Below are 25600 nucleotides of genomic sequence, written 5' to 3'. Positions count from 1 at the left end.
TTTTGGAGAATCATGTTTTTCTTTTTCATTTGTGGAAATTGCTACTTTTTGAATTAGCTCCAGATTAAACCAAACATCATTTTTAGATGTATTTGCACTTTCTGTCATATGTTCATTTGCCGGTACTTTCATTTTAAAATCATTAGGCATCTCAGAGCCATTATGCAAAATCACATCAGGGCAATCTGTTTTCTTAGCATTGCAGGTATCATTAATATTTAGTCACTTGTCAGAAACCCCCAGTCATTGCTATGGCCTTCTGCCCCCTCCTTTGATGACTGTTTTTGTGCTGTACAGAGCTTTCCTATTTGCTCAGCCAACATTTTCACTTGGGCCTCGAGACACTGGAATCTTTCCATTTCTCTAGAATCCTCTCTCTGTGGCCTAGATTGATATTGGTTGTTTCCCCCCTGATTGAATCTATTCTGATATCTCTCAGGAGAATGATTTCTATTGGAATTGCTTCTGAACTCTTGAGTCATATGTGGAGGGGAGCAGGGTGCACCCATCCTTTGGCTGTAGTCCCCTGGTGGTGATGATTCATGTATTGACGTGGAGCATAATTCATATTCTACCTCATGTCCTGTCTCTCATTTTGTGAGTATTGTCCCCTATGCTGATTCCCATTTTCAGTAAATCGATCCACATATCAGGGTCTAGTCTGATTACCATGTATCATGGAGTTAGGGTCAAATCTGCTTTGTGTCCCCAATGTCTGGTAGGGACCATTATTTCTTTGATCCTGACTTTGTCTCTGATTATTATTCATACCTGACATATCAGACCGATATCCTGCCCGGGGCCTGTCTCCTAAGTACCTAGGGCTAATGTAACTCTCCCTATTACTAGGATCATGTGATTGAAACATTGGTGTAGGCAGTGACAGCCTTTGTTTATTACCCCTTTGTTCAGGTGCCAAATTATTTTTACCTGGGCTTTGAGCAGACTCAAGGAACATTTTGGCTGACCTGATCGCCATCACTGTTGCTGAGGGTTCTTTAGATTTTGGTCTAGTGTCTTTCATTTTATCATTTCCTCTACCTGGACAATAGAGTACTTCATATAGTTTTGTACTTTGGTGTACAATCCATTCAAGGCACTTGTCACGGTCAAATTCACGGACTAACTGTGATATGATGTCTTTCTGTAGCCCATAGAAGTAGGCAGTTTTAAACTCATTGGAATTGGGGTACAAAGATACATCAAAGCGAGAAAAAGCTCTTTTTAAGTCTTGCAAAACCTGGCGAGGTGACGTGTTAGGCCCAGCCGTAATCGTGTATGCAACCTTTTTTGCCTCTTGCAATGATTGGAAAGGAGAAAAATGACATCTAATCTCTTTTTCAAACTCTGCCCATGTTTTGTTCTGCTGTTCATTTAACCCTCTAATGATACTGGCTTTGGGAGCATCTAGAGTTAAGTGAAAGTATTGCCTGTATTGTTCCTTAGGTATCTGGAGGCTTTAAATATATCATGCACTGCTTCTAAGTGATCCTCTATACAGCACTCCCCTCCTTTTTTAAATGGTTTGATCAGAGCTTTGATTGATTTCATTATTTTTATGGGGCTACTCGTTGCTATGCATGGAATTGCACTATTTTGTGATTCAACCCTGGTTTCAGGTGTATGGGATTGGTGGTGGCCCCCAATGGGTGTATCAAATCCCCCAAGGGCGCTGCAGCCAAGTTCAGTCACCGACCCAGTCACTGGGGCACTAGCTCTCTGTGAAGAAATAGGATTTACCTCAACTCCTTTGAATGTGGTGGCCTGCAGTCTATCCTGGGACCTGGAAAGGCATGTTGCTGTTCCAAATCCTTGCACTTTTTAAGGAGCCTATCTGCCTCCTTACGCAAATAGTTGTTTTCATCACTCATCTTTTTAATTACCTCCTGCATACCGCCCATTTGCATTTGGCATTCACTGAATTCTTTGTTTGTCTTGTCTCTTTCTTGAGACGTTTTAACCATTTCCTGTTCAGCATTTTGGAGATCACTTTCTTTCTCAAAATGTTCTTTTTGCAAAACCTGCATTTCCAAAACAACCTCATCTTTGTCTTGTCTAATATGGTCTACCAACGCTTTCAAGTGTTTCAATTCTTGTTCACTATCCTCAAACTGCTTCTTGCTTTGAGACAATTGAGTGTCAAGATCCCTATATTTTGACTGCATGTCTTTTTGACATACCTCCAATTCTGCTCTTAACATTTCCTCTTTTTCACTTACTCCATCCAGATCAGCTTTTAACCTGCTAATCAGCCTGGCATCATTTTCTTGCATTCACAGGAATCTATTTAGGATAAACCATGTCTTAACACAGAGTCATATCAGACAATCTTTCTCTGCATGTTTATCAGCTGCATTTAGCAGTCTCAAAAGGCAGACCTGAATTATACTGCCTTCTGCAAAAACGTTGTCTAATGGTTCTTTCTGTACTTCACCATAGATGTGGTCATGCCATTCTGTGGCATTATTTGATGACCATGTCCCATGTGCATACAGCTTTGCCTCCAGATACTGCACTAGCTCTGGGAATGTGGCCTCCATTTGAGACTTTCTAAAAAATGTTGTGTCACACTGCTATCATGAAATGGGTTCCCTCTAATGTACGTATGGTAGTGTGAAACACACTTGGCATGCCCAGTAGGAGCTTTATAGCCACTTTCCTGGCCGACGCACCACATATGTAAAATATTTTGTGTAAATTTGGGGTTTGGCGGTATTTTCTTACTGCTAAAAGATGAGCGGTAGTTTGGTAATACTTATCCTTGCATTTAGATTGGGTTTGGCCTCATATCACTCTAGTGACCATACCTTCTTATATTATATTGGAGAATCTAATAAAATATACTACTAGTGGTATTTTGTGGTAATAGGTTATTTAGTGGTGTGTATAGTTTCCTTCTCTACATTATAACTCCAATATAAACAAAACCTTCCTTTCTATTAGAATACCTCCTTGTGATCTATAGAGGGCATTGGACCTATACACGTAAGGGTTCCCAACACTTTTATATAGAGTGCCACCTACAGTTCGTGGGCGGTATCACTGGCTTATCTACACCAGCGATCTAGGTGTCCATAACCATTGCTAGCTCATGGACTTCCAGCAATCTATATTATATTAGATACCCACCGACAACATGCAAGGAGGGCACACACGCACACACCTTTTTATCACTGCTTATTCTTGGTTATTATTCTATCTGCATGGGCAAATTGACAAATGTATTACCAAAGAGAATGAATCTCCCCTGTGTCACAAATACAATCCCAAATGCAATATAAAAAAACTCTACACAATCTGCTTTTATATATTATTTGTATTGCAAACAAATACAAATCACAAAACAATCCTACCATAACCTCACTTAAACTATGAAGAACAGGCCCAGTCAGCATGAGCTGTCTCTGTAATCTTGGTGTCTGGGATGCACAGCGAAACTTCCAAGTCAGTGCCAGTGACACCAAGAACATCTATCTCCAGAGCACAGCCAACACAAACTAACTTCCCTCTGTCAGTTTTCCCCTTAGCAGACCTCTGCACCCACCCACTTTGCCTACGTGATATATCTGCAGACACTTTCCTTTAATCAGGTTGAAAGGCAGCATAACCCTTCACTTTTACACAATAGAATCTTTGCTCATTGAGCAACTGTTTCAATTATTATTTCCTTTCGCGCATACTTTCTGCTTTCTGCATTCACAGACAAAGAAGACGAAAAAAATACCATTGCACATTTGAAAAAACGAATTTCAAAATATGTATTTTCACCTCATTATGTATATTGGACTACATTATAATGTTCAGGAGTTAGCATTAGTGATTAGTAATTGATAATTAGGCAGACATTTTTAAATGCAACCACAGATGTAACCACACCACAGATGTGCTATTGGGGATGGTTTTTAAATGCAACCATACCACAGATATGCTATTAGCCGGACTTTCGTTAAGTAGACTACACCACAGGTATGCTAATTATGCACTCTTTCTGAATGCAACCACACCACACATATGCTATCGGGCGGACTTTCTAAATGCAATTATGCCACAGATATGCTATAGGGCAAGCTATGCTACAGATATGCTATAGGGTAGACTTTCTAAATGTCATTTTGCCACAGATATGCTATAGGGCAGAGATTCTAAATGCAAATATGCCACAGATATGCTATAGGGCAGACTTTCTAAATGCAATTATGCCTCAAATACAACCACACCACATATATGCTATTGGGCAGACTTTCTAAATGCAATTATGCCACAGATATGCTATAGGTGAAACTGCGCTACAAAGATAGGCTATAGGGTAGACTTTCTAAATGCAATTATGCCACAGATATGCTAAAGGGCAGACTTTCTAAATGCAATTATGACACAGCTATGCTATAGGGCAAACTATGCTGCAGATAAGCTATAGGGTAGACTTTCTAAATGCAATTATGCCACAGATATGCTATAGGGCAGACTTTCTAAATGCAATTATGACGCAGATATGCTATAGGGCAAACTATGCCTCAGATATGCTATAGGGCAGAATTTCTAATGCAATTATGCCACATATATGCTATAGGGCAGTGTTTCTAAATGCAAGTATGCCTCAAAGGCAACCACACCACAGATATGCTATTGGGTGGACTTTCTAAATGAAATTATGCCACAGATACGCTATAGGGCAAACTATGCTACAGATATGCTATAGGGTAAACTTTCTATGTGCAATTATGCCACAGATATGCTATAGGGCATAGTTTCTAAATGCAATTATGCCACAGATATGCTATAGGGCAGACTTTCTAAATGCAATTATGCCACAGATATGCTATAGGGCAGAGTTTTTAAATGCAGTTATGCAACAGATATGCTATAGGGCAGACATTCTAAATGCAATTATGACACCGATATGCTATAGGGCAGACTTTCTAATGCAATTATGCCACAGATATGCTATAGGGCAGAGTTTCTAAATGCAACTATGCCTCAGATATGCTATAGGGCAGACTTTCTAATGTAATTATGCCACAGATATGCTATATGGCAGACTTTCTAAATGCAAATATGACACAGCTATGTTATAGGGCAAACTATGCCTCAGATATGCTATAGGGCAGAATTTCTAATGCAATTATGCCACAGATATGCTAGAGGGCAGAGTTTCTAAATGCAATTATGCCACATATATGCTATAGGGCAGTGTTTCTAAATGCAAGTATGCCTCAAAAGCAACCACACCACAGATAGGCTATTGGGTGGACTTTCTAAATGCAATTATACCACAGGTACGCTATAGGGCAAACTATGCTACAGATATGCTATAGGGTAAAGTTTCTATGTGCAATTATGCCAAAGATATGCTATAGGGCATAGTTTCTAAATGCAATTATGCCACATATATGCTATAGGGCAGACTTTCTAAATGCAATTATGACACAGATATCTTATAGGGCAAACTATGCCTCAGATATGCTATAGGGCAGACTTTCTAATGTAATTATGCCACAGATATGCTATAGGGCAGAGTTTCTAAATGCAATTATGCCACAGATATGCTATAGGGCAGAGTTTCTAATGCAAATATGCCACAGATATGCTACAGGGAACACTTTCTAAATGCAATTATGACACAGATATGTTATAGGACAGAGTTTCTAAATGCAATTATGACACAGATATGCTACAGGAAGCACTTTCTAAATGCAATTTTGACACAGATATGCTACAGGGAACACTTTCCAAATGCAATTATGCCACAGATATGCTATAGGGCAGAGTTTCTAATTGTAGTTATACCACAGATATGCTGCTAGGGACACTTTCAAATGTAGATTACACCACAGATAAGTTATTGGTGGGACTTTCTAAATGCAATTATACCACAGACTTGCTATTAGGCACACTTTCTTAATGCAATTATACCCCAGATATGCTATTAGGGACAGTTTTTAAATGCCACACCACAGATATGCTATTAGGTGAACTTCTAAAAGTAGACTACACCGCAGGTATGCTATTAGGCACACTTTCTAAATGCAACCACACCACAGATATGCTATTAGGCGCACTTTCTAAAAGTAGCCTACACCACAGAAATGCTAATCGGCACACTTTCTGGATGCAATTATACCGCAGATATGCAACTAGGTGGACTTTCCAAATGCAACCACACCACAGATGTGCTATTTGGCAGACATTTTTAAATGCAACCACAGATGTAACCACACCACAGATGTGCTATTGGGGATAGTTTTTAAATGCAACCACACCACAGACATGCTATTAGGTGGACTTTCGTAAAGTAGACTACACCACAGGTATGCTAATTAGGCACTCTTTCTGAATGCAACCACACCACACATATGCTATCGGGCGGACTTTCTAAATGCAATTATGCCACAGATATGCTATAGGGCAAGCTATGCTACAGATATGCTACAGGGTAGACTTTCTAAATGTAATTATGCCACAGATATGCTATAGGGCAGAGATTCTAAATGCAATTATGCCACAGATATGCTATAGGGCAGACTTTCTAAATGCAATTATGCCTCAAATACAACCACACCACAGATATGCTATTGGGCAAACTTTCTAAATGCAATTATGCCACAGATATGCTATAGGGCAAACTACGCTACAAAGATATGCTATAGGGTAGACTTTCTAAATGCAATTATGCCACAGATATGCTAAAGAGCAGACTTTCTAAATGCAATTATGACACAGCTATGCTATAGGGCAAACTATGCTGCAGATATGCTATAGGGTAGACTTTCTAAATGCAATTATGCCTCAGATATGCTATAGGGCAGAATTTCTAATGCAATTATGCCACACATATGCTATAGGACAGAGTTTCTAAATTCAATTATGCCATATATGTGCTATAGGGCAGTGTTTCTAAATGCAAGTATGCCTCAAATGCAACCACACCACAGATATGCTATTGTGTGGACTTTCTAAATGCAATTATGCCACAGATATGCTATAGGGCAAATTATGCTACAGATATACTATAGGATAGACTTTCTAAATGCAATTATGCCACAGATATGCTACAGGCGATAGTTTCTAAATGCAATTATGCCAAAGATATGCTATAGGGCAGACTTTCTAAATGCAGTTATGGCACAGATATCCTATACGGAAAACTATGCCTCATATATGCTATAGGGCAGACTTTCTAATGTAATTATGCCACAGATATGCTATAGGGCAGAGTTTCTAAATGCAATTATGCCACAGATATGCTATAGGGCACAGTTTCTAATGCAAATATGCCACAGATATGCTACAGGGAACACTTTCTAAATGTAATTATGACAAAGATATGCTATAGGGCAGACTTTCTAAATGCAATTATGCCTCAAATGCAACCACACCACAGATATGCTATTGGGCGGTTTTTCTTAATACAATTATGCCACAGATATGATATAGGGCAAATTATGCCACACATATGCTATAGGGCAGAGTTTTTAAATGCAGTTATGCAACAGATATGCTATAGGGCAAACGTTCTAAATGCAATTATGACACTGATATGCTATAGGGCAAACTATGCCTCAGATATACTATAAGCAGACTTTCTAAATGCAATTATGCCATAGATATGCTATAGGGCAGAGTTTCTACATGCAATCATGCCACAGATATGCTATAGGGCAGAGTTTCTAAATGCAAACATGCCACTGATATGCTACAGGGAACACTTTCTAAATTCAAATATGACACAGATATGTTATAGGACAGAGTTTCTAAATGCAATTATGACACAGATATGCTATAGGGCAGACTTTCTAAATGCAGTTATGCCACAGATATGCTACAGGACCGAGTTTCTAAATGCAAACTACTCCGCGACAGATTAGCTTCTGGGGTTGAATGGTAGGAAAGTATGGTATGAAGTAATTGCTTCAGTCCCCACCCTTTCCACACTTACTTATTGTTGTCTTCTTGCTTCTCCTGCAGATAGCTGCAGATACAATCTGGAGCCGTCTCTTTAGGCGCCGTCCTTTGCCTCAGGTCCTTAGCCGATGGGCTGCCAGGCAGAGGGTTGCCCTGGGAGAACTAGTGTGTGGGAGCGAGAGGCCAATGGGCCCCTCTCTACCATCACTTCTCAGTACAAAACTTGGACCAAGTGCCTCTAGTAGTGGGTATGCCCCTCGCCCTTATGCAATGTTAACTTTGGGTTACATTTGCGTAGATGGGACCACCAAGCAGGACACAGGGCATCCATTTTTTGTACCCCCTTTTCGACTCCATCTTGGTAACCAGGCTTCACTCTGATAGTACAAAATGCCTCTCTCCCTTTTGCCCGCCGCAGTAGCTCGGAGCACATGGCCCCCACCCTCGTTCCCACTCCAACTGAAAAACTCTGCAGCTCCATTCTCAGGCTGAAGCCGGAGCTGCTTGCAACAAATAATAAATGTAACACATCCCTTTTCCTCTGAGATCACTGTCCTGCATGTGAACCAACATGAGCCAAGCACATAGCTCGTCTATCTCCACAAAAGTGTCCTTGCCCTCTTACCCTCGCCAGTTGAAACTTATTGCCATTCTAACCCTGTGTCCTTGCAAGGCATTCCTTTCATGTGCCAGACTGCCAACCATACTATGGGCCTCATTACGAATCAGGCGTTAAGTGGTTAACGGCGCCGTAAATGGCGTCGACCCTTAACGCCAGATTACAAGGTCCGTTAGCGCCATGGTGATATTAATGCCTGCTTTTTGCAGGCGTTAAAATCCATGGCGCTAAGGGACCATGGTGCTAATTACGCCACCGTAATTTACGGTGGCGTAATTAGTGCCTTCCCCACTCCCATTATGCCCTATGGGGCAAAAATGGGAATGGGGAAGGGTAAAATGGGAAATGGGGATTTACCGCCCCACTCACCTTGGAATGGGGCGGTGGTGGTAAGGGTACGACCCAGGCGGTAACTTACCACCTGGGTCGTAATGAGGCCCTATGAAGCCCACCCAACAGACCCCCAACTAACATTAGACCCCTGCTGCAGTATATCGTGCCCAATACTACCAAGAGCCACATACCTGAGATTCTTGTGAGAATAACCCTATAGTTCAATGACAGTATTATAGTGGTCAAAGCCCATAAACCTGTGACCTGTATAACCCAAATGTTGTAGATGATATAAACTCTTGAGTGATTTGTACAATGACATGATACACTACTGAGGGTCTTTTGATCAACTATTATTTAGTGCATGCATTACTCAGAATGTATTTTCTTAGCTTAGCTTAGATAGTGAACACTGTGTTTCACGGCGACCTGACCTTCACCCATCCGGAGCACAAATGTCTGAGGTCAATCCTCCCGTCAACCAAGCAAACAACCCAGAGGAAAAGATGATGCCCACACCTAAGACACCACCCCGGCTGACCAATCGAGGTCCAACGTAGCATCATATGTTAAAGATGTCAATGTAATATATAAATGTGTTGTAACCTTTATGTGGTCAGAGCGCTCTGAGAGATCTAGATAAACTTTTCCTTGAACTCTAGCAGCCTGCTCTTTTGTGCCTTATTCCCTGTCCAGGGAGTGTCTGTATTATTCATTTTTTCACATAGAGTCGGGGAGGGCACAAACATTTGGTGACCCCGTGCGACATGATCGGAGAGGTGCCTCGAGGCCGGCGCCGAGCGGCGAGATCCGGGACGCCCCCAGCAAAACCATCGCCTCCGCAGCCGACCAGCCTGTGCACACTACGAAGAAGGGTCAAGGGTTCCCGGTTGACGAATACCCGACTGAAAAGCTGCTCGCCGAGGCGGGCCATGGATTGGTTGGGGTGCGAGCCTGACTGGGGTCGGACTGCGAACGGCGACCCTCGGGTCACCTGACTGAACACGTGATTGCAGGTTGTGAAGGTTACGAAGGAAAGCTAAGGGGGAAATAGAGGGGACAGGTGGTAACTGGTAATAGGGAAGAGTAGGGCCTGTGTGAGTGATGATGAGGCGTTTCTGATCTGTCCTTTATATAGCCATTAGGTTTTTGTAAGAAGTGAAGAGAAAAAAGAGAAGTGGTATCCTAGCCCGAACAGGGTAGAAGGCGGCGCAGCAAAGCATTGTTTCGTCCAGTGCAGAATAAATAAGTGAAGATACAGATAAAATAGTAGGAGTCTCGTATATTGAGTAGACTCGGAGTAGTTATTTAGAACATTCTTTTTCTAGGTACGAAAGGATTCTTGGAAAAGAGCAAGAGGGTTGTAAGAGGTGGGGAGTGAATGAGAAGAGTAGGCGAAACAGGAAAGGGGTGGAAAAAAGAGCAAACGGGGAGAAAACGCGTGCAGGTAGTGCATGTGCATGATGAGTGTTATATGTGCTTTTGTGTTCTGTCCATTTTTTGTGAAGGATATCCAAGTACTGTGATTAATTTGTGGTTAAAGTGGCAAAATATGCAAAAATGAACTGTTGAATTTGAACATGCAACAACTATAAGGTTAACATTGAAAAGTGATTGATATATTTATCTTGAAACATATATGTACATGTGAAATAAAGCAGTTAGAGCTGCGGAGTCCTCTTTTTTAGGGGGCTGTGTGGCAAAGCACTACTATAAATCTATAAGACAAAGAGAATACCACAAAAACAGCTACCCGCCTACACACGTGACAGGTGTGTCTAGTTGCACAACGTGCTACCTTTCATGTCGGTCAATTATTTGCGACAGAAAACATAGAGAAAGTCAAGGACAGAAAAACTGACAAAGTCAAGGATAGTGAATTGTATCAAGGTTTCATTTAATAATAGGATGTCACCTTATATGTTTACTAACCTCACTACATCACCAGTATCTCACGAATGTGTTCAGTTCAAAGCAACTGGTCAAGATAATTGATTTTCAGTATAGGTTCTTTTATGGAATGTTATGTGTAAACAAAATGCATTTTTGTCCCTCTTGTTTAAATATAAATTTTTCTAAGTGTTTTGTATCCATGAATTAAAATATGTATTTCTCTATGTTTTCTGTTGCAAATAATTGACCGACATGAAAGGTAGCACGTTGTGCAACTAGACACACCTGGCACGTATGTAGGCGGGTAGTAGTTTTTGTGGTATTCTCTTTGTTTTATGCATATATGTGCATACAAATTACAAGTAACTGAGAAGATTTGTGGTGTATTATCCAACTAAAAGGAAAAAAGACTAGTGAAGAAGTGATTAAGAGGAAAGAGAGGTCGAAAGGCAAGTACAGACAAAGGGAAAAAAGGGAAAATATCGTCATGGGGAGAATAACACCACTAGGATATATTTGTCAGCACCTTCCGTTATACAGTGAGAAAATACATATAGAAAATACAAAAATACCACAACCAATGGTTGACGGAGATAAAAGGGGACAGTGTGACACCAATTTGGTCAGAAGGTGGGTCATTCGACAAAAGGGTATTAGATTTAGTATCCACACACTTGTTAGCAAGGTATAAGGGGAAACAACTACAAAATAGAAGGGAAGTACTAGACTTGTGGCGAATGTTTGAAGAAGTTAGGCCTACAGCAGAGGTAAATAAAGAACGAACGAAACACAGAAAACGCAGGAAGAGGTAAGCGGAACGCCAAAGGGTGAGTGCATAACCACTACAGCTGAAGGCGATACAACCAAAATATATCCTTTAATGTCAAGGCCAGCAGTAGGATACAGTGAGCCCCTGTAGATACCAGCATGTCCCACAACCGGAGCAGTTGCCACAGCACCACCACCCTATGATAAAGGAGGTTTGAATGGCCCAACAAGTGCACCCCCCTTGAATTTGGCACACTTCACTGGAGAATTAGACCGCCAGCAAGCACATGCACAGATGGAAATAACGCGGCTAAGAGCATTGTACGATAGAGGCCAAATGCTGCCAGGGGGAGCAGAGGTGCCACCATTATCCATAGCGGATCTAACGCCAACATTGAGCACAGCAGGGGAAGTGGCACAAGCGATCTCAGAGCCAGCGCGATCAGTATCATCACAATGAACACGCATACCACAAGAGCAAGAAAAAGAGTGGCGGTCAGGGGAGTTCCTGTTCCATCTAAATGACAAACGTGTGAGGATTATACGTCCACCCACCCCAGAAAGTGAGAGAGGGGAAGGATGTAAAGGGAACAATGAGCAAGAATCAGAAATAGAAGAGGTGTGGAGTGACTTAGACAAATATGAAGAGGCAGCTGCCGAGACCGGGTCCCCACTGCCAAACCGCCGTTACCCAGATACACCATCGCCACCACTATGGCAGGGTAGACTAAGGCAGCAAGGGGGAAATATGATGGTAAGTAAAATAAAGAAAGGTGCGGTAAGTAAGGTAGGAAAGAAACACAAGTTACAAATGCCATTGATACATAAAGGAGCAGGTAGGCCACACTACGTTCAATGGGGTCAAATGGATAAAAACAACTTGCTAAAGGTCCTCCCCCCACTATCGGGAGGGGCTGGGAAATGGATACATGCCTTTGGGAAAAACACAGCAGGAGTGCCGCTAGTGATAGGGGATGTGAAGAGCTTATTAGTGTCAGCAATTGGTGACCAAGCAGACGCAGTGTGGGAAAAGGCCGGATTCCCCGGAGTAACGATGAGTTGTGACCGCCACGATGGGATGCATTGAGGCGCACGTTTCCAGATATTCCAGATTTACATTTAGTGATGCAGTGCACAATGGAGGAGAACGAGGATACTACGCAATTCATACTGCGGGTGCAGGATTTATGGAGAAGCGAAACTGGCACGGCGTGGAACCAGTCCACCGCCTTGTTTTATTTTATCATTAAAAAGGGGCTCCCGAAGGAGGTGCAGAAGGCCTTGGACAAAATAGCTGGGATAGAAGCCAAGGGCTGGCCTGAAATACAGAGTATAATTGTGCACCAATGCAGGAGGATCAAAGAGAGAGAAAAGGAGATAGCACAAAAAAGGCTGGCAGACGAAGCAAAGCTGGTACAGAACAAATTAGTGAAGGTCGCCGCCGTCAACGCCAGCGTAGCCACAGACCGAGAAAACGAGGGGGACGAAGGAGCGGGAAACAGACCAACAACAATAGCGGCACTGCGGGCCACAGGAGGACAAGGACAGTGGAACGGAGAAGAGCAATATGGTGAACAACAGTGGCAAGAAAGACCAGCAAGAAGAAGGAATAAGAGGCGGATCACAAGGGTCATGCTGGAACTGTGGGAGATGGGGACACTACTCCAGAGATTGTAGAATGCTGCCTTCAGGGTATTTCAAGGGGCAACAGCCCATGGTGGCGAACAAACAAGGTTGGGGGTGCCCACACCCAGGTAGCCCCTATGGACTACTGATGGGAAGTGGGAGACAGCAAGACCAATGCTATAACGAACCTCAGATGCAGCAAGGACAGCAACCACCACCACAACCTATGGCAAGACAAAATGCAGTAGGAAGCACAAACAATAATTGCTATGCAACATCCGCAAACGGTGCGCCCGCACCATACCGTGGAGTGACCGTGATTGGAGACAATGTCTTCTCAGTGCCTGGGCAAGAAAGACATTCAGATTAGGACAGCCCGCAGGGAACACTTGCGCGTCCAGTCCTATCCACCACCCTTTGTGCAGAAGAGGAACCACTAGTGGGGGCAGAAATAGGAAATAAGCAGTTTATCTTTATGGTAGACTCAGGAGCGGAGAAATCATATCTTATGGAAGGGCGGTTTCCGCTCTCAGGCAGGAATTTAGAGACGCAGTAGTTCTCTGGGGCTATTTTAAAAGTTCCTTAAACTAAAGATCTTGATATAACGATGGGGGGAAAAACCATGCGCGCACCCTTACTGTACCACAAAGACGCGTCAATCAATTTGCTGGGGAGAGATTTGTTAAGCAAATTAAATATGACCATCTCGTTTACAGAACAAGGAATAGTGTGTTCAACCCCAGGAGTATGCCCAGTACGAGCCATGTTGATGACCAGCACAGTAAAGAACGTAGTTGTGGTGCGAGGAATACCCATCGATATAAGTATGTTTATTTATGGCATCAAGGTATTAGCACGAGCGGTGCCAGAGATAACGAGAAAAGAATGGAGAAAACCATCAGATTTCATATTCCACCCAATTGCACACACAGACGTTGTGCCAGGCACGATAATGTCCATAGACATCGAGGCAGTTCAAGTATCCAGCAAACGTATTGTGGTCGTAGGACTGGATACGGATGGGTGCGAGTGGAGAACTGTGTTATGCATAGACCCAAGCATAATGCTACGAGATATAACAGACCAGGAATTATTTACTGATGGTGAGAATGATGGAGAAATAATAATGGAAATAAGCATACCACGTGATATTATGATCCAGTACAGAGAGGTACATAACCCACTGTTGGCTAGCATTAAGGCCCCACTGACTATATTTGAGGAAGACATGGCAAAAGTAGCACCTGTAATTTGGACCACAGGGCCCCACGATGTAGGGCTACTGCATGAGGTGACACCAATAAAAATAAAACTCAAGCCAGGTGCAATACTGCCGAGGGTAAAACAATATTCCATATCAAGAGAAGCGGAGGAGGGAATTAGGGAGACCATAAATGCACTCCTGAAAAAAGGTATCATAGTGCCATAAAACTCCCCATGTAATACAGACATTTTCACGATCAAGAAAGCAAAAGGAGGGGCGTGGAGGATGATCCAGGATCTCCGCCCACTCAAAAAGAGTTCCCATTAGTGCCTAACCCGGCATCAATATTGTGCAGCGTGCCAAAAGAATCAACATGTTTCACTGTAATTGACTTGAAGAATGCTTTCTTCTCCATACCACTTGACCCAGGATCCCAATACCTAACAGAGTTCACATTAGGGAACAATAGGTATGAACATTGCAGACTCCCACAAGGGTATTGTGAAAGCCCCAGCATTTTTAACAGGGTGTTACGGGAAGACATTGGAAACATAGATGTAGAGAGCACCATCAGTCATAACGTAGACGATTTACTCGTCTGTAGCCATACAGAAGAAAAGTGCAGAGAAGACTCGATAGCACTACTGAATGTGCTAGCTACCAAGGGATACAAGGTAGACAAATGAAAATTGCAATACTGTCTCGTCTAGGTTGTATACCTCGGACACCTAATATCAAAAGATGGGAAGCGAATACTCCCAGACAGAGCAGCTGCTATACGCAAAATAATAATACCAAAAACTGTGAAAGACATGCAAAAGTTTCTTGGCATTTGTAACTATTGCCGAGCATGGATCCTTGATTACGTGGCATACACACGCCCCTTACTACAAGCGTTAAAGGAGGCACAGAAAAATAGAGCAGCAATAAAATGGACGCAGGAAATGATAACACAGTATTTGAAATTAAAAGACCTCATTGCTGACGCCCCAGTCCTCGCGAACCCAGATTATGAGAGGGAATTTTTCTTGTTTTCACACTGCAATGGGACACTGATGACAGCAGTACTGACACAAAAAACATCACTAGGTCACAAACCATTGTCTTATTACAGTGGGACACTAGATCCAGTAATGCAAAGCCATTTCGCGTGTGAACAGGTTCGTGCAGCTGCGGCCTTCGTGATTGAAAACAGCGCCACCATTGTCATGGGATGTTCAGTAACGCTATATGCGGAGCATTCCCTGTTCGCCATACTTGAGCGATCAAAATCAACACTAACGACACAAAGAGCAGCAGCATATGAAGTAATAATTTCAAGCCCCAACGTACACGTTGTGAGGTGCAAAACAGTAAACCCAGCAAAATTTATTACAGAGCCACGCACGACAGAGGACATACAGGAACACGATTGTGCCACATATGAGGGGGAAGGTGATGACATCCCAAAAGCAAGTGAAAATGCCCTACAGGAGGGAGAAATATATTTCATAGATGGGTCAGCATCAATAAACCCCGAAACAGGTGAAAAACACGTGGGAATGGCGGTAGTGCACATGGAGGAAGATGACTATGAGAGGATTGTGCAAAAGCGCCTCCCATCCCATTATTCAGCACAGGCAGCAGAATTAACTGCCCTGATCGAAGCACTGCACACAGCCAAGGGCTGGGTGGTGACAATATACTCAGACTCAGCCTATGCAACTACCACAGTGCACTCAGGGTTGTCACGGTGGCGTAGACAAGGATTCAGGAGGGCAGACGGTTCTCCAGTAAAGCATGCAACATTTTTGAATGAGCTAATAGATGCATTAGCAGTACCATCGGAAGTGGCAGTGGTGAAATGCCAAGCCCATACCAACAACACAAATCCAATCTCATTGGGAAATGCGGCAGCTGACGCAGCAGCGAAGGAGGCCTCGTATTTCAATGTGACACCAACACTCGAATGCATTGTAAAAGCAACCACCACAGATCCACAAGAAGAAGCATACAGTAATACCCCAATTGCGCAGATAATAGAATTACAAAGAAGAGCACCACAAGAGGAGCAAGAACTGTGGAGCAAACGGGGATGTAAACAATCAGCCACAGATCTCATTTGGAGACAGGAGACAACAGGAAAGGTTGTAATGACCATAGAGTTACTAGAAATAGCATTCCAACAGCTGCATTTCCCCGGCCATATAGCAAAGCAACACATTGCCGCAGACATCCAGGAACACTGGTTCATCCCCAATTTGCAAGAGCACCTGTCGAAATTCATTGTAGAATGCATAACATGCCAAACATATAATTCAGGAATGACATGAAGAACACTGCACGGTACCCTGCCCCGACCAACAGGAAAATTTAGAGAGCTCCACATAGACTATGCTGATATGGGAGAGTGGTGTAATGGAGCAAGATATTTGATTGCGGTGGTGTGCCCCTTTTCAAGATGGGTGGAAGTGGGCCCATGTCCCCACCCAGACGCAAAGTGTGAGGCCAAGTTCCTTGTGCGGGAGGTGTTTTCACGATGGGGAATATGCAATGTCATTAGATCAGACAACGGTACGCACTTTTTGAATGACCTCTTTAAGGAAGTGACATCACTCTTGGGGGTAAAACACAAACTATGCTCAATTTATCATCCAATGGCGAATGGGAAGGTAGAAAAGATCAACGGATTATTAAAGAGTAAATTATCCAAGATGTGTAACACATTGAAGAAAAACTGGTTGTATTGCTTGCCCCTAGCACTGTTCCAACTCAGGACGCAACCATGTAAAGACCACCATCTAAGCCCCCACGAAATCGTGACTGGGCAGTGAATACACACGCCAGTATCACCGATTAGAAGAGCATCGGAAGCACAGGGCTGCCACAGTGCTGGGGGAAGAGTTCAAGGAATGCCTGACCGAGTTAACACGCGCAGTACACAGCATAGCGCGACAAATAGCAATGCCTTTTACTGAAAATGTGGCGACTGATACTACCACACCGGCCACAGACAGTTCAAGCGGGCCACTGATACCAGGAGCACATGTGTACGTCCGCAGCTTTGTGAGGAGGTGGAATTCACCCAGGTTTCATGGCCCTTATGAGGTCATCTATAGTACACCCACCGCAGTGAAGGTAAAAGGATTGAAGTATTGGGTGCACTTATCAGAGGTTAGGAGGGCACACGATAGTACAATCCCCCAGGAGGAGCAAGATGGTGCCACTGGCATCACAAATGTGCATGAAAAAGGATAACAAAATTGTCAGTAAAGAGAATATGCAGAGATAAAAATTATGATATGTATTTTGTTCTGCACGACTTATCTCCTCCTTCCTTCTTTTCTATGGTTTCCTCCTCTCCTCTTTAATTGATTGAAATATTCTCCATGCACCTCAACTGTCTCTACCTCTCTATCTCCCACCTTTGTTCCGATTATTGTTCCACGCTTTTTTCCATCACTATTTTACTACCATCTTCTCTATAGCAAAATTACATGTGCAATCGAGTAAAAAAACAAACATGACTAAAAATGATGATTAAACATGAAGTTGAACAAAGAACGTAAATACATGTATATATTGTGGTGACTTAACAAATTTATATCGCCCCTCCAGGTGAAAAATGGCCCAACGACCTACAATCGCGGAGAACAAATTAATGCTAGATAGTGATAGGGTCGCCATTAGGGCTAAAAGGTTCAGTAACGTTGAATGTGTTTTGAAATGTGCTGCAATTTTGATGTCAGTAATGTTGTTTTTCGCAGCTTGGAATTATACCCTTTTATCTTTTGCTAATGACATGCAAAGGGGAGGAAGCGGGGCTAACATGATACGAGAAGGATCGCAAATGATATGGACTGGGGTAAAGACTATATGGAAAGAGTCACATGAGATTAATGTCAACAAAACAGATGTGATGCAACCCTCAGAATACATCACTGTAGGATCAACAAGTGTGTCAGTGTTACGTTTCAATGTGAATATGGGTAAATGCTTATGGATATAACGAATATGATGGAGATTATTATTGGTCAAATGATTTAATTAACACTAGTAGTAATGCACAGACAACCATACACCCGACCTCACACAACATTGCTGCTACTGATGACGATACACATGCCATATTGAATAGTAATGATACAACCTGGGCTGGAATGTTTCCAATACATTACAAAAAGGTGAAAAACAATAACCAGGAAGGGAGGAGGAGGAGAAAAAGGGGGGCGGGAGGGAAAAGATACAACATCTATCATGACCTGGGGTTAGGCGAAATAGAAGATCCCTGCCACCCTGATCAATCAAACAAATGGTATTCCGACATGAGTGCCACGGCGAAGCAAGCAACAAATGAAAGCTGCTACATCTGTTCACTCATTCCGCACGCACCAGGAACACCGAAAATGTACCGCAGGAAGTGCCCTTGTCGGAGGCCCAATGTTTAATTCATCTGGTTTTATGGAGAATAAAGAGCAAGTTCCAAGCGCACACCGTCACATTTAAAAAACTGGAGAATGAGAAAAACTTGCACAAGCAGATGCCATGGAGTAATTTGCCTCAAGGAACCATTTCTTGTCATCAAGGGGACGCGATATGCGGAAAACAAGTGGCACGAAGAAACAATTGAATGCAAAGCAGAAGCACTTTGAGGCCTATCAAATGACACATTCCTATGGATAAAAGAGGTATGTGACCCCATCTGGTTGCAACATGTCGCAAAGCTAACGTGGGTCACAGCGTTAGAAAAACCTATCAAAATACAAAAAGAAGTGCCACATGAACTGTGCTTCCATGGGGAAGGAAAAGTGAACATGGGGGAGACAAAGAGATGTAACAAAACGGTAATCATACTCGACATGAAGAAAGGCACAGCTGCACTAATGGATATGAATTGGGTTTGCAGCAAACCAGCTTACCTGCACCTCCCCGCATTGTGGAAAGGAACTTGTGCTCTAGCCGCCCTCCACACAGCCCTGATGGTAATACCAGAAAGCCACATCCAATGGTCAGCAGGGCAATCGGCTGGCATATCGGCAGCAGAGCAATCAGCTGGCATATCGGCAGCAGGGTAATCGGCTGAACCATAGACAGCGCCCCAACTAATAAGAACAGAAGCTCCAGCATATGAACTATTGTCAGAATATGAACTAAAGAATAGATTGACACAAAGTAAAAGATCCTCCAATTACATCTCATCCGAATCATCGAAACTCCTTGCTGAGATCTCGCAGAAATACAAGCACTTTTCATCAGCAGAGACATTCTTCGCCTCACTTCTTGTCCCGGGACTACAAGCACGATCGAATGCCAAATGGTCGCAGGTAGTGTGCTGGGTGCTCATTCAACTGGTTAACGACACTGAAGAGGGGTTCAACGTGATAGAAATAGAGCTCTGCGCGCTGTGCCTAATGACAATGCAAAACAGATATGTCCTAGATCTCCTCACGACGATGCACAGCGGTGTTTGCCGAAAAATTGGGGGGGGGCGTGTTGCACATTCGTGCCAACTGAAGATGCTGATAACGGGACACTCTCACATGTGATAACAGCAGTACACAATCTAGGAGAGAGAATGAGAGTGGAAGGAGGAGCAGAAGAAAGAACATGGTTCGACAATTTGTTCAGCTGGATACCATCATGGGTAAATGTGGCAATGAAAATACTGATCCCCATCATCGTCTTTGTGCTCCTGTTCTATCGTGTGTGCCAACTGGGACTACGGTGTTGTGAGAAAAGCATGCCAACCTCAGCTATGATGATGGTAACAATGGGCCGACCGACAACGATAGCTACCATGATAGATTCATAAATGCAAACAGGGGAATACACTACACCACAATACAGGATGACAGCAATTTACAGGCAATATGGGGATATAGTTGATAATTTGCATCATACAACGATAAAAGAACCAAGGGAGTTGCAATGATACCAAGAAGTATGGGTAGATCTGGATGGGGATGGAGGTATTTACTTAATGTGTACACCAGATGAATATGCCAGAAGAGGAAATAGCCTAAGAAGTGTATGCAGAGCATGGATGCCCAGAAAAGGCACCCCCGCGTGGGACGAGGCTGTGGTAGAAGCTGAGTACTACCAAAGGGAGAATGAAAAGAATAGAAAGTAGAAATATTTGTTACTTTAGATGTAACGAAAGGGGGGAATGTGTGGGAGCGAGGGGCCAATGGACTCCTCTCTACCATCACTTCTCTGGACAAAATTCGGACCAAGTGCCTCTAGTGGTGGCCCTTATGCAATGTTAACTTTGGGTTACATTCGCGTAGATGGGACCACCAATCAGGACACAGGCATCAATTTTTTGTACCCCCTTTTCGACTCCATCTTGGTAACCAGGCCTCACAGCGATAGTACAAAATGCCTCGCTCCCTTTTGCCTGCCGCAGTAGCTCAGAGCACATGGCCCTCACCCTCGTTCCCATTCCAGCTGGAAAACTCTGCAGCTCCATTCTCACACTGAAGCCGGAGCTGCTTGCAACAAATAATAAATGTAACACATCCCTTTTCCTCTGAGATCACTGTCCTGCATTTGAACCAACATGAGCCAAGCACATAGCTCGTCCATCTCCACAAAAGTGTCCTTGCCCTCTTACCCTCGCCAGTTGAAACTTATTGCCATTCTAACCCTGTGTCCTTGCAAGGCATTCCTTTCATGTGCCAGACTGCCAACCATGCTATGAAGCCCACCCAACAGACCCCCAACTAACATTAGACCCCTGCTGCAGTATATCGTGCCCAATACTAACAAGTGCCACATACCTGAGATTCTTGTGAGACTAACCCTGTAGTTCAGTGACAGTATTAAAGTAGTCAAGGCCCATAAACCTGTGACCTGTATAACCCAAATGTTGTAGATGATATAAACTCTTGAGTGATTTGTACAATGACATGATACACTACTGAGGGTCTTTTGATCAACTATTATTTAGTGCATGCATTACTCAGAATATATTTTCTTAGCTTAGCTTAAATAGTGAACACTGTGTTTCACGGCGACCTGACCTTCACCCATCCGGAGCACAGATGTCTGACGTCAATCCTCCCGTCAACCAAGCAACCAACCCAGAGGAAGAGGTGATGCCCACACCTACGACATCACCCCGGCTGACCAATCCAAGTCCAACGTAGCATCATATGTTAAAGATGTCAATGTAATATATAAATGTGTTGTAACCTTTATGTGGTCAGAGTGCACTGAGAGATCTAGATAAACTTTTCCTTGAACTCTGGCAGCCTGCTCTTTTGTGCCTTACTCCCTGTCCAGGGAGTGTCTGTATTATTCATTTTTTCATGTAGAGTCGGGGAGGGCACAAACATTTTAGTGACCCCCTGCGACGTGATCAGAGAGGGGCCTCGAGGCCGGCGCCGAGCGGCGAGATCCGGGACGCCCCCCCGCAAAACCATCGCCTCCGCGGCCGACCAGCCTGTGCACACTACGAAGAAGGGTCTAGGGTTCCCGGTTGACAAATACCCGACTGAAAAGCTGCTCGCCGAGGCGGGCCACGGCTTGGTTGGGGTGCGAGCCTGAATGGGGTCGGACTGCGAGCGGCGACCCTCGGGTCACCTGACTGAACACATGATTGCCGGTTGTGAAGGTTACGAAGGAAAGGTAAGGGGGAAATAGGGGTGACAGGTGGTAACGGGTAATAGGGAAGAGTAGGGCTGTGTGAGTGATGATGAGGCTTTTCTGATCTGTCCTTTATATAGCCATTAGGTTTTTGTAAGAAGTGAAGAGAAAAAAGAGAAGTGGTATCCTAGCCCGAACGGGGTAGAAGGCGGCGCCGCGAAGCATTGTCTCGTCCAGTGCAGAATAAATAAGTGAAGATACAGAGAAAATAGTAGGAGTCTCGTATATTGAGTAGACTCGGAGTAGTTATTTAGAACATTCTTTTTCTGGGTACGAAAGGATTCTTGGAAAAGAGTAAGAGGGTGTAAGAGGTGGGGAGTGAATGAGAAGAGTAGGCGAAACGGGAAATGGGTGGAAAAAAGAGCAAACGGGGAGAAAACGCGTGCAGGTAGTGCATGTGCATGATAAGTGTTATATGTGCTTTTGTGTTCTGTCCATTTTTTGTCAAGGATATCCAAGAACTGTGATTAATTTGTGGTTAAAGTGACAAAATATGCAAAAATGAACTGTTGAATTTGAACATGCAACAACTATAAGGTTAAGATTGAAAAGTGATTCATATATTTATCTTGATACATATATGTGCATACAAATTACAAGTAACTGAGAAGATTTGTGGTGTATTATCCAACTAGAAGGAAAAATGACTAGTGAAGAAGTGATTAAGGGGAAAGAGAGGTCGAAAGGCAAGTACAGACGAAGGGAGAAAAGGAAAAATATCGTCATGGGGGAATAACACCACTAGCATATATTTGTCAGCACCTTCCGTTATATAGTGAGAAAATACAAAAATACCACAACCAATGGTTGACGGAGATAAAAGGGGACAGTGTGACACCAATTTGGCCAGAAGGTGGGTCATTCGACAAAAGTGTATTAGATTTAGTATCCACACACTTGTTAGCAAGTCTAAGGGGAAACAACTACAAAATAGAAGGGAAGTACTAGACTTGTGGTAAATGTTTGAAGAAGTTACGCCTACAGCAGAGGTAAATAAAGAAAGAACGAATGAAACACAGAAAACGCAGGAAGAGGTAAGCGGAACGCCAAAGGGTGAATGCATAACCACTACAGCTGAAGGCGATACAACCAAAATATCTCCTTTAATGTCAAGGTTAGCAGTAGGATACAGTGAGCCCCTGTACATACCAGCGTGTCCCACCCCGGCACCCACAACCGGAGCAGTTGCCACAGAACCACCACTCTATGATAAAGGAGGTTTGAATGGCCCAACAAGTGCACCCCCGTGAATTTGGCACACTTCACTGGAGAATTAGACCGCCAGCTAGCGCATGCAGAGATGGAAATAACGCGGCTAAGAGCATTGTACAATAGAGGGCAAATGCTGCCAGGGGGAGGAGAGGTGCCACCATTATCCATAGCGGATCTAACACCAACATTGAGCACAGCAGGGGAAGTGGCACAAGCGATCTCAGAGCCAGCGCGATCAGTATCATCACAAGGAACACACATTCCACAAGGGCAAGAGAAAGAGTGGCGGTCAGGGGAGTTCCTGTTCCATCTAAATGACAAACCCGTGAGGATTATACGCCCACCCACCCCAGAAAGTGAGAGAGGGGAAGGATGTAAAGGGAACAATGAGCAAGAATCAGAAATAGAAGAGGTGTGGAGTGACTTAGACGAATATGAAGAGGCAGCTGCCGAGACCGGGTCCCCACTGCCAAACCGCCGTTACCCAGATACACCATCGCCACCACTATGGCAGGGTAGACTAAGGCAGCAAGGGGGAAATATGATGGTAAGTAAAATAAAGAAAGGTGCAGTAAGTAAGGTAGGAAAGAAACACAAGTTACAAATGCCATTGATACATAAAGGAGCAGGTAGGCCACACTACATTCCATGGGCTCAAATGGATAAAAACAACTTGCTAAAGGTCCTCCCCCCACTATTGGGAGTGGCTGGGAAATGGATACATGCCTTTGAGAAAAACACAGCAGGAGTTCCGCTAGCGATAGGGGATGTGAAGAGCTTATTAGTGTCAGCAATTGGTGACCAAGCAGACGCAGTGTGGGAAAAGGCCAGATTCCGCGGAGTAACAATGAGTTGTGACCGCCACGATGGGTCGGCGTTCAATAACATTCAAGCACAAGTATGGGATGCATTGAGGCACATGTTTCCAGATATTCCAGATTTACATTTAGTGATGCAGTGCACAATGGAGGAGAACGAGGATCCTACGCAATTCATACTGCGGGTGCAGGATTTATGGAGAAGCGAAACTGACACGGCGTGGAACCAGTCCACTGCCTTGTTTTATTTTATCATTAAAAAGGGACTCCCGAAGGAGGTGCAGAAGGCCTTGGACGAAATAGCTGGGATAGAAGCCAAGGGCTGGCCTGAAATACAGAGTATAATTGTGCACCACTGCAGGAGGATCAAAGAGAGAGAAAAGGAGATAGCACAACAAAGGCTGGAAGACGAAGCGAAGCTCGTACAGAACAAATTAGCGAAGGTCGCCGCCGTCAACGCCAGCGTAGCCACAGACCGAGAAAACGAGGGGGACGAAGGAGCGGGAAACATACCTGCAACAATAGCTGCACTGCGGGCCACAGGAGGACGAGGACAGTGGAACAGAGAAGAGCAATACGGTGGACAACAGTGGCAAGAAAGACCAGCAAGAGGAAGAAGTGGGTACCGTGGCCAGAGAGGGGGGTTTGGCGGTATTGGAAATAGAGGATTTGGCGGTCAAGGAATGAGAAGCGGACCACAAGGGTCATGCTGGAACTGTGGGAGATGTGGACACTACTCCAGAGATTGTAGAATGCGGCCTTCAGGGTATTTCCAGGGGCAACAGCCCATGGCGAACGAACAAGGTTGGGGGTGCCCACACCCAGGTAGCCCCTACGGACTACCGATGGGAAGTGGGAGACAGCAAGACCTATGCTATAATGAACCTCAGATGTAGCAAGGACAGCAACCACCACCACAACCTATGGCAAGACAAAATGCAGTAGGAAGCGCAAACAATAATTGCTATGCAACATCCGCAAACGGTGCGCCCGCACCATTCCGTGGCGTGACCGTGATTGGAGACAATGTCTTATCAGTGCCAGGGCAAGAAAGACATTCAGATTTGGACAGCCCACAGGGAACACTTGCGTGTCCAGTCCTATCCACTACCCTATGTGCAGAAGAGGAACCACTAGTGGGGGCAGAGATAGGAAATAATCAGTTTATCTTTATGGTAGACTCAGGAGCGGAGAAATCATGTGTTATGGAAGGGCGGTTTCCGCTCTCAGGCAGGAATTTAGAGACGCAGTAGTTCTCTGGGGATATTTTAAAAGTTCCTTACACTAAAGATCTTGAAATAACGGTGGGGGGAAAACTGTGCGCGCACCCTTAGTGTACCACAAAGACGCGCCAATCAATTTGCTGGGGAGAGATTTGTTAAGCAAATTAAATATGACCATCTCGTTTACAGAACAAGGAATAGTGTGTTCAACCCCAGGAGTATGCCCAGTACGAGCCATGTTGATGATCAGCACAGTAATGAACGAAGTTGCGGTGCGAGGAATACCCATTGATGTAAGTATGTTTATTTATGGCATCAAGGTATTAGCACGAGCGGTGCCAGAGATAACGAGAAAAGAATGGAGAACACCATCAGA

Source organism: Ambystoma mexicanum, chromosome 10, assembly GCF_040938575.1.
Source record: "Ambystoma mexicanum isolate Mex_15411 chromosome 10, UKY_AmexF1_1, whole genome shotgun sequence".
Taxonomy (NCBI): Eukaryota; Metazoa; Chordata; class Amphibia; order Caudata; family Ambystomatidae; genus Ambystoma; species Ambystoma mexicanum.
This window is presented reverse-complemented; position numbering follows the sequence as displayed.